Source organism: Heterocephalus glaber, unplaced genomic scaffold (assembly GCF_053883595.1).
Source record: "Heterocephalus glaber isolate CG9 unplaced genomic scaffold, H.glaber_assembly_v1.0 deba00001447, whole genome shotgun sequence".
Classification (NCBI taxonomy): Eukaryota; Metazoa; Chordata; class Mammalia; order Rodentia; family Bathyergidae; genus Heterocephalus; species Heterocephalus glaber.
In genome coordinates this window covers 9,185,813-9,200,311 of record NW_028258299.1, presented here as the reverse complement: position 1 = coordinate 9,200,311, position 14,499 = coordinate 9,185,813, and the positions used below count along the sequence as shown (strand labels likewise).

At 44.2% G+C, this 14,499-nt stretch overlaps 1 protein-coding gene across 1 annotated transcript in view; it reads right to left on the bottom strand.

Moving 5' to 3' along the window:
* LOC101719725 (cytochrome P450 2J2-like) overlaps positions 1-14,499 on the bottom strand; it is a 62,695-nt gene that overhangs the window by 25,347 nt on the left and 22,849 nt on the right. The gene's annotated exons all lie outside the window — the stretch shown is intronic.

Here is a 14,499-nt window from a genome sequence, read left to right as displayed (position 1 = left end):
CTGCATTCATTAATCAGGGACCAGGTTCATAATAATGCTCAGGGAAATGCTCAGTCAAGAGAAGTTACTATTGATATGCTATCTGGCTTGGGTGATTTTTCAGATTTAAGCAGGCAGGCCTCTTGCCCAGCGTTACTCTTTCACCAGCTAGAGGACCTCCTGCAGAGGGCTTGGGCTTCTGTGCCAGTTGATGGTGCGCTGATGAAATCTTTTACTCAAATCATGCAAGGGCCATTGGAACTTACACAGAATTGGTAGCGAGATTACAACAAACTATCAGGAGAAAGATTTTTAATTCCCAGGCAGCAGACATCCTGATTTTACAGCTAGCCTATGAAAATGCTAATATGGATTGCAAACAGGCAATAAATCCTGTTTGCTTCACTAAAGATCTTGGAGCGTATATTAAGGCATGCCAGAATATTGGGTTTCCTTTGTACAATTTGGCTCTGATGGTTCAAGCCATCTCCCAACATTTAAGCGGTACACACAGTGATTTAAAATGTTTTAATTGTGGAAAATTGGGGCATCTCAGAAAAAACTGCAAAATGAAAGTGGCTTTACAGGCTGACCCAGAGCCACTAGGCCAGGCATCCAAAGAAAGTAAGTCACTGCCTGGCCCTTGCCCTCGCTGTTGAAAAGGCATTCACTGGACTAAACCCTGCCACTCCAAATATGGTAAGGATGGCACATTGCTGCCAGAAAAATGGAATTTGGCCCCAGGAAACTATAGGAGATCAGGACCAGGGGGCTTCAGTCCCCTGCATCACCAGTACTGGTTCATACCCATGCACAAGTGGAAAATCAGATGGCATGGGTGTCTGGAGGGACATTTCTTCCCTCATTAGGGGAACACTCAGGAGCTCAGGAATAGATTACCCTGATGCTCAGAAAGTTCACCTGCTGTAAGATGAGTCACCAGTATCTGTCCCCACAATAACTCATGGAGGACCCCCAGCCCCCAGAACAATTGGTTTGATACTTGGAAAATTCTCTCTAACTTTGAAAGGAACTACGGTTATTCTGGCTATTGTTGATTCTGATTGTACCTCTGAATTGTGTGTTCCTGTTAGCTCCACAGGACTTTGGGTAATAGAACAAGGAGATCATATTGCACAATTGTTGCTCTTGCCTTAACCAAAATTAAATAATGTTAGCTTTAAAAATTCCCTAGAGGATCCTCAGCCAGAAATTCCTCAAGGAGAGATTTATTTCACCCAAAAGATTTCCAGAAGCCACCCTATGTGCAAAATTACATTGAATGGCAAATTCTTTACAGGATTGATAGATGTGGGGGTGTACATGTCCGTGATTGGGACAAGTTTTTGGCCATCATCTTGGGGGGGGGGAAACAACTGAAACATCTCTGGTAGGTGTTGGTGCCTCCCAACAAGTTTTGCAAAGGTCCATTCCCCTGCATTATGAAGGACCTGATGGTCAATTGGGACACATTTGTCCTTACATAGCCCCCATACCTGTAAATTTATGGGGCAGAGATTTATTGGAAGAAAGGCATGTTGTAGTGACAACTTTGCCCCCAGAAACCTCACTGGGTCAACACATGATGTCTAACATAGGCTATGAACCAGAAGTAGGATTAGGCAAGCAACTTCAAAGCAGAATGCAGCCTATAGGACAGCAACAGAAGAATAATCACCTTGGAATTGGATGCAATAAAAAATTTTTAGTTGGGGCTATTGAAGAAGTTTCTCTGCCCCAGGGAGCTTTGCCTTTACAATGGAAATTGAATGAGCCCATTTGGGTTGATCAATGGCCACTGCCACAGGAGAAACTACTCATTTTAGAGTAACCTATCTTAGGACAACTTAACAAAGGGCATTTAAAACCATCCATGAGCCCTTGGAACACACCCATTTTTATTATTCCAAAAAGGCCAGGGAAATGGCATTTTCCTCATGACTTATGGACAGTTAATGCCAGCCTCATTCCCATGAATGCATGGCAACCTGGCTAACCAACCCCTGTGCCAATTCCCCGGAAGTGACCACTTTCAGATTTAGAAGACTGCCTTTTCAACATTTCTCTGTGGCTGACTGACTGACCTCGATTTCCTTTTTATTGGGTTAGGTCTAAAATAGGGATAGCAAATTTTCCATTGCTAAATTTATATGAAATATCACAGGGAGATTCTGATCTTAGTTTCCCTCGAAGATTAACTCCAGAGGCACAAAAGGAGTTACAATTAATAGAACAAAGAATACATAACTGGCAGGTTTTTCTTATCAACTCTATCCAGTTCATTTGTTTGTGCTTAACAACCCCCACTCACCTACAAGTTTAATAGGACAATGGTATGAGAAACAGGTCTTTCCCATGGAATGGTTGTTTTTATCTAACCAGTTAGTGAAATCTCTACAATTATATCTAGAGAAAATTGCAAAAATTGTTTGCTTGGGATGTAATCATACCCGACAATTATTTGGTGCTGACCCTCATTTCATCATTATCCCAATTGATAAGGATCAAAAGGACATGCTGCTATAAAAGGCTTTGTACTGTCAAGTAGCCTGTGCAGATTTCATTGGACACATAGATAATCATTACCTTAGTGATCCTCTGTTTCAGTTTTTGGGGGGGACTTGAGTTTATTCTCCCCAAGATTACTCAATTTCAGCCATTGCAAGGTGCCTCAACCTATTTCACGATGGCTCCTCTAAGGGCCAAGCAACAATTTGGAGCCCTTCCTTTAGTTATGTGTTCCCTACACCTGGTCTGTCTGCTCAGAGGTCAGAGTTTCTAGCCATTTTATTTGTGATTGAAAAGTTCCCTTCTCAACCTTTTAATATTTTAAGTGATTCCTCTTGTGCAGTTTGTTTGACTCAAAGACTGGAAGGAGCTATGGTCTGCTCTATCTTAGAGCCTAAATTATTAAACTTGTTTTTAAGATTACAAAAGGCCATACATCAAAAAATTCCTTCTGCCTTAATTAATTGGGGGAGAGGTTTTGCCTGTGTCCTGACCAATAATGATGAAATCTTGTGGCTGCCCTCCTGGAACGTGAGACCATGGGTCATGCTGGTAGAACCACCAACATATCCAAGAATGTGTGATAGCACCCTGGCTGAGAGCGATGAGCCAGCTGCACCTAAGGAACCCAACTCACCAGCAATGACCTGTAAGACACAGATGAGACTTAGCACAATTAATGCCATCTTGTTACAGGCCCTCCATCTTGTCCCTGTGGGTTTCAGATTCACTACAGGACACAGAGTTCCTAGGATGTACTTGTTTATCTGTTAAGACACCAGGAATGTACCATTGTTTCTGTGTAAGGAACATCCTGTTTGCTAAGTAAAGAACATCTGCAACCCCCCCCAACCATCTCCTAACTGCAAAAATTCTGCTTCTGTAGTTCTGCTTGCTAAGCACCTCTGCAGCCCCTATAAAACCTTCCAACCCCCTGAACTCGAGGCCCTCTCTAAGCCTGTTGCTTGGGGAGTGCCATCTGGCCAGACTAATAAAGGTCTGTTTTACTTTTCCAACTTGTCAGGTGTGTTCCTTCCTTGGTGTTCTTTGCTGCAGTCAGCTCCTCAGGGTGTTTGGTAAGGCCCTTGGTCTTACATTTTGGAGGCCCCGGCGAGATCCCCGGGTAGGAACCCCGGTTCAGCCGAGACTCTGTGGCGGGATCCAGCAGGAGACTCTCAGGTACAGACCTCAGAAAACCTCCAGAGGTAAGTTTTTGGCTGGTTGCAACCATTTGTTAAGTCAGGAGTGAAGTGACTGACAAGCCAGGAAGCCTCCCCTGACCCCAAGTTTCCTGATGAGGAACAAGGAAAGATTTAGTTTCAGTTTTTCATGGTGCCCATTTGTCTCATCTTTTATGTGTTAGTGTTGTGTCTGTTGTTTGTCTGACTTTGCATTCTTTTCAGTCCTCATCAGGAGCAAAGTGATGGGAGGATCCTGCTCTACCGGGTCCACTCCACTTGACTGTTTTCTCACTAATTTTAAATTGGCTTTTTCTCCAGAACAAGAAGATGAATATGGGGAAAAATTTTCTCGCAAAAGACTTCGCTCCCTGTGCCAACTGGAATGGCCAGCCTTCGGGGTAGAATGGCCAGCCAAAGGGACTTTTGACCCCAGTATTTGCCAGAAGGTGTGGGGCAAAGTCACCGGTTGCCCTGGCCACCCAGACCAATTTCCCTACATAGACATCTGGGTTCAGGCTTGTGAGGAGCCTCTGGGTTGGCTGCAGTGCTGTTCTCTTCAAACAGACACTTGCATTTTAGTCCCTGCCCTGAAAGGACACTGGGGACTTAAGACCCGGGCTCCCAAGCCAGTACTCTCACAGGAACCTGACCCCCTAGATCCCTTGGGAGGGCCTCTGCCCTATGTGGAACCCTCCAACTCCTCAGATGAATCCCATTCTAGACCCCAAACTCCTTTCCTTCCTCCATCTGTTCAACCTTTGGCTCCTACCTCTCTCTATCCTCCTCTCCCTGAGGGGCCCCACTCTCTAGACTTGGTGACTTCTCCCCCACACATGTGAGCTGGGGCTGCGTATGGACCTAGTGAGTTCCCTGCGGGGGAAACTAGTTTGGCTTCTCTCTTGCCCCTTCGGGAGACTGAGCAAGGTCACTATGTTTATATCCTTTTCACTACCAGTGACTTATACAATTGGAAACACCAGAATCCTCCTTTTTTAGAGAAACCCCAAGCTCTATCTCTCTCCTAGAGTCTATCTTTCATACCCATGATCCTAGTTGGGATGATTGCCAACAACTCCTCCAGGTCCTTTTTACCTCAGAGGAGAGGGAAAGAATCTGGGGCCAAGCTGTAAGGTCAGTATTAGGCAGAGCAGAGGGCCCCCTAGATGAACAGCAGTGGGCCTGTATTGAGGCACAACTCCCATCCACCCAACCCCGTTGGCAAGTTAATTCCTTGGGTGGGAGAGAGGCTCTCCAGAACTATCATCAGCATCTCCTGGCCAGCCTGAGGGGAGCCACTTGGAAGCCTACCAATTTGAGCAAGGTAAGCGAGGTCCTTCAAGGATCAGAGGAATCCCCTTCTGCCTTTGTGGAGCATCTGTTGGAAGCATATCGTACATATACTCCAATTGATTCAGATGCCCCTGCAAATCGGCAGGCAATAAATTTGGCATTTGTTACCCAGTTGGCCCCAGACATTAGAAAGAAGCTGCAAAGGCTAGAAGGATTTGAGGGAGAGAATAGAGAAAAGTTGATGAGTGTAGCCATGAAGGCATTTAACAACAGGGATCCTCTGGAAGAGAGAATGGCCAAGAGGCTGGGAAAAGTGACCATAGCCACTTTGGCTGATGGAGTATTTGTCCAGAAAGAAAGACCTGAAAACAAAGGAGGGAACAAGGGAAAGATCTGACCCTTATTAGAAAAAGATCAGTGTGCCTATTGGAAGGAAAGGGCCATTTTAAAAGGGACTGTGAAAAGCTAAAAAGAAAAAGAGAAAAGGAGGCTCAAAAGGAAAAAGGTAGAATCCTTTTAGTAGATGAAGAAGATTGATGGGCCAAGGCTCATGGCCACTTAACCCTAACGAGCCTATAGTGGCTTTGGAAATAGTGGGAACAGATGTCCAGTTCCTTGTGGACACTGGAATAGCCTACTCTGTCCTGAAGACCCCCTTTGGAACCCTCACTTCCTTAAAAACCTCCATTACTGGAGCCACAGGAAAGTCGGCCTCCTACCCTTGGACCACTAAATGAACTGTAAATCTAGGAAAAGGCACCGTCACCCATTCCTTCTTAGTTATCCCTGAGTGCCCATACCCATTGGTGGGAAGAGATTTGCTAAGAAAATTGGGGGCTGTTATTTCCTTTGAGCCTGAAGGAGAGACTTTCGAACTCAAGCCACCCTCTGCCATTATGGTAACATTTCCCCTAGAAGATTAATTTAAATTGCTAAAGGAGGGCACAGAGCCCCCCGAACAGAAATAGGACTACCTTCAGAAAAAGTTTCCCCGGGTATGGGCTGAAACCAATCCACCTGGGCTGGCCAAACACCATGCCCCAGTGGTGGTTCAATTGTTGACCTCTGCTACCCCTGTCTGTGTGTGACAGTACCCCCTCCAGCTGGAGGCCAAGGTGGGGATCTCCAAACACATCCACTGACTCCAGGAAGCTGGCATCTTGGTCCCTTGCCAGTCAGCCTGGAATACACCCCTGCTTCCTGTGAGGAAGGCTGGCACCTCAGACTTCAGAACAGTACAGGATTTGCGGGAGGTAAACAGCTGGGTGGAGACTGTCCACCCAATGGTACCAAGCCCCTATACACTGTTGAGTCTCATCCCTCCTGCTCATGTGTGGTACTCGGTATTAGACCTCAAAGATGCATTTTTCAGCCTGCCCCTAGCACCAGTGAGCCAGTCCCTCTTTGCCTTCAAATGGACTGACCCAGACACCAGGACTACTGTACAGCTGACATGGACCTGGTTGCCACAGGGATTCAAGAACTCCCCCACTCTGTTTGGAGAAGCTCTCAGCAAAGATCTACGAAAGCTAAGGAGAGTTTTTCCCCAAGCAACTATTCTTCAGTATGTAGATGACCTCCTAGTGAAAACTTCGACCGATGAAGAATGTCTTGTGGCCACTGAGGGCCTCCTGGAAGTCCTCCAAGACCTGGAATATCGGGTGTCTTGGAAGAAAGCTCAGCTCTGCCAGACCAAGGTAACCTACTTGGGCTACATTCTTGAGAAAGGAAAGAGGAGGCTGGCAGAATCAAGGGTATCAGCAATTCTCCAGATTCCGGAGCCAAGCTCAAAGAAACAGGTGTGAGAATTCTTAGGGGCTGTTGGGTATTGCAGAATTTGGATTCCTGGCTTTGGTGAGATTGCCGACCCCCTGCATGAAGCCACTGTTGGGGGAAATACGCCCTTCAAATGGACTGAGGCTTGCGGGCAGGCATTTCAATTGCTCAAGACTGAGCTTGCATCAGCACCAGCCCTGGCATTGCCAGGCTTAAACAAGCCCTTCACTCTGTATGTAGTGGAGAGAAATGGGGTAGCCAAGGGAGTGATTACTCAGCTTTTGGGACCATGGAAGCAGCCAGTGGCATGCCTCTCGAAGAAACTAGACCCAGTGGCCTAAAGGTGGCCTACCTGTCTGAGGACGGTAGCAGCAGCTGCCGCTCTAACCTGAGAGGCTGACAAACTGACATTCGGACAGGATTTGACTTTGATCACTCCCCATGCCATTGAGCCCTTGTTGAATAGCTTGCCTAGCAAATGGCCGTCTAATGCCAGACTGTTACAATATCAAGGACTCTTGTTAGAACAGCCACACATTAAGTTTACCACCACCACTAGCCTCAATCTGGCTACTCTACTCCTGGAATCCGATGAACAGATGCCCATCCATGATTGCCTCAAGACTCTTGAAAACTTGAGGGGAGGGCATCTGGATTTAATGGACCAGGCTCTCCCCCAAGCAGAGACAATGCTCTACACTGATGGGTGCAGTTTCGTGCATGACAGAGTGCGGTATGCTGGGGCAGTGGTGGTCAACCAGGACCAACAGGTGGAATGGGAGCAGGGGCTACCCCAAGGGACATCAGCACAGAGGGCTGAGCTGATTGCTTTGACTAAGGCTCTGGAACTGGGGAAAGGCAAAAGGATAAATATTTTCACTGACAGCCATTTTGCTTTTGTCACCACCCATGTGCACAGGGAAATTTATCAGAACTGAGGGCTGCTGACCTCTGAAGGAAAGGAAATTAAAAACAAGACTGAGATACTGGAATTGCTACAAGCCATCTGGTTGCCCAGAGAGGTTGCCATCATCCATTGCTGTGGGCACCAAAAGGGGTCTAGCCCCGAAGTGATTAGTAATAATGCTGCTGATCAGGCAGCAAAACAAGCTGCCCAAAGATCAATGGTGAAGCAAATGGTTTTGCTTTCCATGCCAGTACTCCCAGAAAAACCTGAATACACAGATAAAGAAGTAGCAGAAATGAACAGGAAATGCTGGACTCAAGGTAAACATGGGTGGTGGATGACTAATGATGGAAAAGTGGTGCTCCTAGCCCCTGTAGCAGACACTTTGCTGCGCGATCTACATGATTCCACCCGCCTTGGTGAGAAAAGGATGATGGTTGCCCTGCCTCCCCATTTCATCAGCTAGGGATTGGCCCAAAAGGCCCAGGACATGGTGAGATGGTGCCCCACCTGCCTCAAGGTAAATGCAAATCGGGTGACAGAACCCCCCAGAGTCTGACACAGAGGATTAACTCCAGGAGAACATTGGGAATTGGACTTTACTGAAATAAAGCCTGGCATGTATGGGTATAAATATTTACTAGTTTTTGTGGATACCTTTTCAGGATGGATAGAAGCATACCCCACTGAGAGAGAGACAGCTGAAGTAACTGTCAAAAATCTCTTGACAGAAATAGTTCCTCATTTTGGGTTGCCCCTAGCCCTGGGATCTGACAATGACCCAGCCTTCATGGCTAAAATATCTAAATTGATTGGTAAAGCTCTAGGGATAAAATGGAATTTACATTGTGCCTATAGGCCTCAGAGTTCAGTGCAAGTAGAGAGAGTGAATTAAACTTTAAAGGAGGCCCTATCTAAATTATGCCTGGAGATTAAACTGGGTTGGGTAGAGCTTCTCCCCTTTGCCCTTCTTCACACTAGGTGCACTCCTAAGCCGTCCCTCAATCTGTCACCCTTCCAGATCATTTATGGGTGATCTCCCCCAATTGTCCCCCTGGTTGATTTGGAGTTGGGGAAAAAGCTTTCCCACCTCCAGCTCCTTAAGTCTTTAAAGGTTGTCTATCAGCTTCAGTCAGAATTACATGATAAATTGAGAAAGACCATGCCTTACCCCAACAAGAAACCTCTACAACCCTTGCCTTATAAGCCAGGAGATTTGGTTTTTATTCACAGGTTTGATTCCAAGACCCTGGAAGCCCATTGGAAGGGACCGTTTCCCCTTGCCCTGGTGACTCCCTCAGTGGTGAAGGTAGCTGGACACTCTGCCTGGATCCACCCCAGCCATTTGAAGGTGGCACCCGCTGAGGAAGTGGTGTTGACATGGTGGATCAACCAGAACAAAGAGGACCCCCTCAAGATAAGATTAATCAAGGACTGAGATGGGTAATGTGGGGACTTATAGGAACCTTGGTCTTGTCGGCTTGGGTACAAGGAGATGTTCAATGGCTAGCACCTTCTAGTCATGCCCCCCAAAATTGGACATGGTCTCTCAAAAATTCACTTACTGGAGCCCTGATTGCCATTGTCACAACAGACAGACAGTCTGTCTTTCAGGTTGACTTGTGTGATATAGGACTGGTTACTGGAACCGTGGGAGTGTCTGACATTGCAGGACCATGTTCAGATCCCCCTTCAACCCCTGGCAGAAAACTGGGATGGTCTACACTTAACAGAAAAAGGGGTCTCCAGACCATAGATATTTATGCATGTTCTATAGGTAAAGACCCAAAATGTAATGGGGGGCCAGGATACCACTGTTACTATTGGGGCTGTGAGTCCATAGCCCCGTGGAAAAATAATGACCAGTATTTAGCCTTGGAGTGGTGAACAGCTAGTATCTCATGCTCCCTGGGACATTGTAAGCCCATTTGGTTAATGCTAAAACAATGGCAAAATCCATACAAAGAATGGGAGGAAGGTAAATTTTGGATGGTGGCACTGAATGCAAATGGAGAGGACCCAATGACAGACATCATCATTCAGCGAAGTCCGGTAGTGACACCATCCAAACCAGTAGAAAATCTTTATAAGATATTGAGCCCCCCAAAAGACAGTGGCCAACCCCACAGGCGCTGAGGAAATTCCACTTCCTTGGCTGAGAAAGAAAACACACACTCACCCCGCTGGCCGCCCGGGTAACACCCTACCCAACAAGGTGCCCATAACTGCCCCAGAGTCGCCAATCCAACCATACTTAAAAAATGCTGGATGCTATGTTTATGGTGTTAAATGGATCAAACAATAATGTTACTAATGAATGTTGGATGTGTCTAAACCCAAAGCCCCCATATTATATAGGAATAGCAATCAATGGAACTTACACTGAAACCAGCCAAGATGGGTGTGATTGGAAACAGATGAGGTTGTCAATAGGGGATATACATGGAAGAGGGTCGTGCGTTAAAAACTCTAAGGTCATCTCATCTTACTTGGACAGTGCTTGCTTTTACCAAACAGCTTCTACAGAACCTGATAAGTACCTAAGGGCAGAAAACAACTCATGGTGGACATGCACAGGAGGCATAACCCCTTGCCTCTCTGTTGCTGTCCTACAAAGGGAGCCCGAGGTTTGTGTGCTGGTCCATATCTTGCCCCAGGTATTTATATATGGTGGAGAACAGGGATGGGAATATTTGACTAGGAAAGTCCACCCTATAAGAATAAAGCATCCTCCTGCCCTAATCCCAGTACTGGCTATAGGAGGGATTGCAAGATCCACAGCCCTAGGAGCAGCAGCATTGGTGGTGCAAGATGCCAACTTTAAGGCCCTAACTCAACAGGTAAAGATAGACTTGGGCCTGATCGCTAAATCAGTATCCCATCTAGAAAAACAAGTGGACTCCTTGGCAGAAATGGTCCTCCAGAACCGCCAAGGTCTCGATCTCCTGTTCATGAAAGAAGGTGGGCTGTGTGCAGCCTTAGGAGAACAGTGCTGTTATTATGCCAATAAATCAAGAATTATTCGAGACACCCTGGCTACAGTGAACAACCATTTGCTAGAAAAATATGACAGATTAGAAGAAAATTCTGGGTGGTATCAGTCTTTGTTTAACTGGTCTCCCTGGTTGACTACCCTTGTTTCTGCCCTTGCTGGACCCCTGTTAATCCTGTTACTAGCTTTGACTTTTGGGCCATGCTTTATTAATAAACTTATGGCCTATGTAAGGGCCTGGGTAGGATCTGTTCACCTAATGGCTCTGAACCAACAGGCTAGGTACTGTTCAGTACCTCTTGATGAAGAAAGCCACATGTAAGATTACTTGCTTGCATAAAATCAGTGGGGAATGTAAGACCCAGATGAGACAGTGCAAGTAACGCCATCTTATTACAGGCCCTCCATCTTGTCCCTGTGGGTTTCAGGTTCACTACAGGACACAGAGTTCCCAGGATGTACTTGTTTATCTGTTAAGACACCAGGAACATACCATTGTTTCTGTGTAAGGAACATCCTGTTTGCTAAGTAAAGAACATCTGCAACCCCCCCAACCATCCCCTAACTGCAAAAATTTCACTTCTGTAGTTCTGCTTGCTAAGCACCCCTGCAGCCCCTATAAAACCTTCCAACCCCCTGAACTCGAGGCCCTCTCTAAGCCTGTTGCTTGGGGAGTGCCATCTGGCCAGACTAATAAAGGTCTGTTTTACTTTTCCAACTTGTCAGGTGTGTTCCTTCCTGGGTGTTCTTCGCTGCAGTCAGCTCCTTGGAGCGTTTGGTAAGGCCCTCGGTCTTATAGACCAAGTAATCCACAGTGGGGTCCAGAACTGAGATGATGCCCCAGAGGAAGAATAAATGTAGATTTATAAAAAAAAAAGAAGGTGGCGGGCACAACTTGAAAATGTTCATTTTACATTTACAGCTATAAAAGTGCTTGCATTCCTTCTGATTCTAATCTCAAGAGATCTCTGTAAATTGACTACAAAAGTTTTTGACCAGTCTTATATACAATTATAAACCTAAAAAACATAAAAGCAATATTATAATTCTATTTGGCCAAATATATTTGAGTGTACTCTACTTTCATAAATTTTCTTGTAAGTTTGTTTGTTGTCTGTTTGTTTGTACAGTTGAGCTCAAAATGTTTTTCCTATCTTTTCCTTTTCACATTTTGAAAAAAATTTTTTTCTCTTCAAAGATATTCACCTATTATGAAATTGGCTTACAGATAAATGCTATTAAGTTAAAGGCATGCCCTTCTTCCCCCAGGTTGCTAACTGATCAAAGTACCATCAAGATTTATTTGTCAAAGTAAATAGAGACTGTGGGTACTCCCTTCAGTGAATAAAGAAGTGGCCACCCAGAAAATAATTATTCTGGTCTTAATTCACTAAAGGGTCCACCTAGTAATTTTCATAATCTTATGGGAGACACACCACAGTAAATATTGTCTCAATAGGTTATTATAAATTGATTACATTGGTTATCATTGAAGTTTAAGTTCTAAATATGTTATTATAAAATGTTTACATTTGTTAAGTTCTAAATATGTTATTGTGATATGTCTACATTGGTTATCTTCAAAAGATTAATTGAACAAAAGAGTGTTATTAGAAAGATGCTTTTGGTACCAAACTACATTGAAGAACATAAGTTTTTATATAACTGTGGTATTTATTACTGCTCCTTTTCTGGTGTACAAAATGTATTCATGCTCTCTTATTGTATGGGTCTTCCAACATATTGTTTATGATAATAACCTTTTGATTCAGATATTTGCCTTCTCTTATGCTCCAGCCACCTATGATAATAAGCACACTTGTAAGCTGATTTAATTTCTTTAGATGAAATCCTGTACAAAGGTAGCTCCTTAGGAATTCAACCACAAGAACAACCATAATAGGCAATAATAACAGTCTTTTAACTATATTTTTATTCCAACATGCTTAATATCCAGGTAAAATTATAATAGTTGAGTTCACTACTCCTCTTACAATGCTAATGTTAATGACCTTCTCTTCTGGGTGCTCAACAACCAAAGTTTAGAGACCAGAACTAAAATGGTATCTGGGCTAAGATGACAGCCAATATTTTGGCCCTGGCCCTGCAAGGTCAACAACAATAACAAAAATATCCAGGTCATGAGGGAACCTTTTCCAAGATCCTGCATCTTTGGTGAGTAACCCAACCTCCTGAGCAGGGAGGTTGCTGAACACGAAATGGTAAAGATTGAACAAAAGTGTGCCAAAGGAATGCCACTTGGAGGAAAAAATCTCCCATGCTTTCGCAGAAAGCAAGATGGTGAAGCAAGGCCATGACATATCCTGATGGCTCACACTGACAGAAAAACTAAGAGGCTCTATGTATGGTTCTAAGACAGTGCCTGAGGAGACTCAACTGACCTTGTTAGATAGCAAGAGGTTGATTTTATTTAATATAGGTCTCACTGTAACTTGGTTTTAAACACCCAGTAGAAAAGTATAACAGAAGATAATATTTATTTGAGTTCAACAAAAGTTTTGAGTTTTTTAGCCAACATTAAAATTTTTTTATTACCTTTTAATCCTTTTACAGGCCCAATTAAGAGAAATTATGCTTATTATAGATGGCTAAGCCAGTCAAACACACTTTAGATCCTCACAATATATAGGGACAAGCCATTGTTGGGTGTGCTCACTTTTCCTAAAAACACCATCATATAAAGCAAAAAGAAAGGGAGATATGTTGGGAGCAATGCTACATAATTTTAGGGAAAAAATCATTTGATTAGGCCTAGTTTTCTTGCCTACAGGCAAGCTATGGCATTTTGAGACATCATTCGATTTTGGCCTCTGGTCACAACTGAGACCTCAAGGATCCAGTGATTCTGTGATACTCCAGGAAAAGATTACACCAGCTGAAGACATCCTGGAAGGAACAAAATCTTCATCTACTCAGTTCCTCATTGTTCTTGGATTGTTACACCTCGTTTATCCCGATGTACTGAACTCTTTGTTCTGTATCATTTGTTACATTTGTTTCTCCTGATGTACTGAATAAAAGGTGGGGTAAGCTGGGGGCTGTTGTCTTTGCTCCCAGAGCAGCACTGATCAGACCCAAAGCTCAGCTTCTTCTCAAAGTCTCATTTTTCTACCTTTCCTGTACAATAAGTTAATTCACCCTATGTTGCCATGGCTCTCAGGAGACTAGGATTTACTGCAGAGGTTCTAGTAATGTCCCCTTTCCTTCTTCTCTACAGAAATCAGTATGGAGATACCTCAAAAACTAGAACTGGAAGTCTCATTGGACCCAGCTATTCCCCTGCTGGGTATCTTAACCAAAGAATTAAAAGAATTGCACCAGAGTGGTGTATGTGCACCCATGTTCATAAAAGCACAGTTCATAATAGCTGAAACTTGGAAATAGCCCAAGTGTCCATCAACTGGAGACTGGAGAAAGAAAATGGTTTTTTTCTTATAAAATGGAGTACTACTCAGGAGTAAATAAAAGGGAAATTAGAAGTATTTACAGCTAAATGGATGCACATTGAGGTGATACTCTTAGGTGAAATAAATAGGGCACACGTGTAAATACTGAATAGTTTCTCTAGTGTGAGAAACTGAAAGTGTAAATAAGGACTAAAAGGTATAATACAGAATGTGAATAGGAAAAAAAGGGGCAAAGGGGAAGGGGAAGTGGGAGGGGGAGGGGAAAGGAAAGAAGGGAATGGAATTAATATGAGACAATGAAAAAATGTAAACAAAGTCTTTGTAAATAGGAAGGCATGGAGGGTTTGAAGGGTGGGCAGAGGAAAAATAAGAACCAAGAGAGATTATGTAAGGGGCAAATTTCCCATGCTGAATGCCATTATATTGTATACCTAAAAT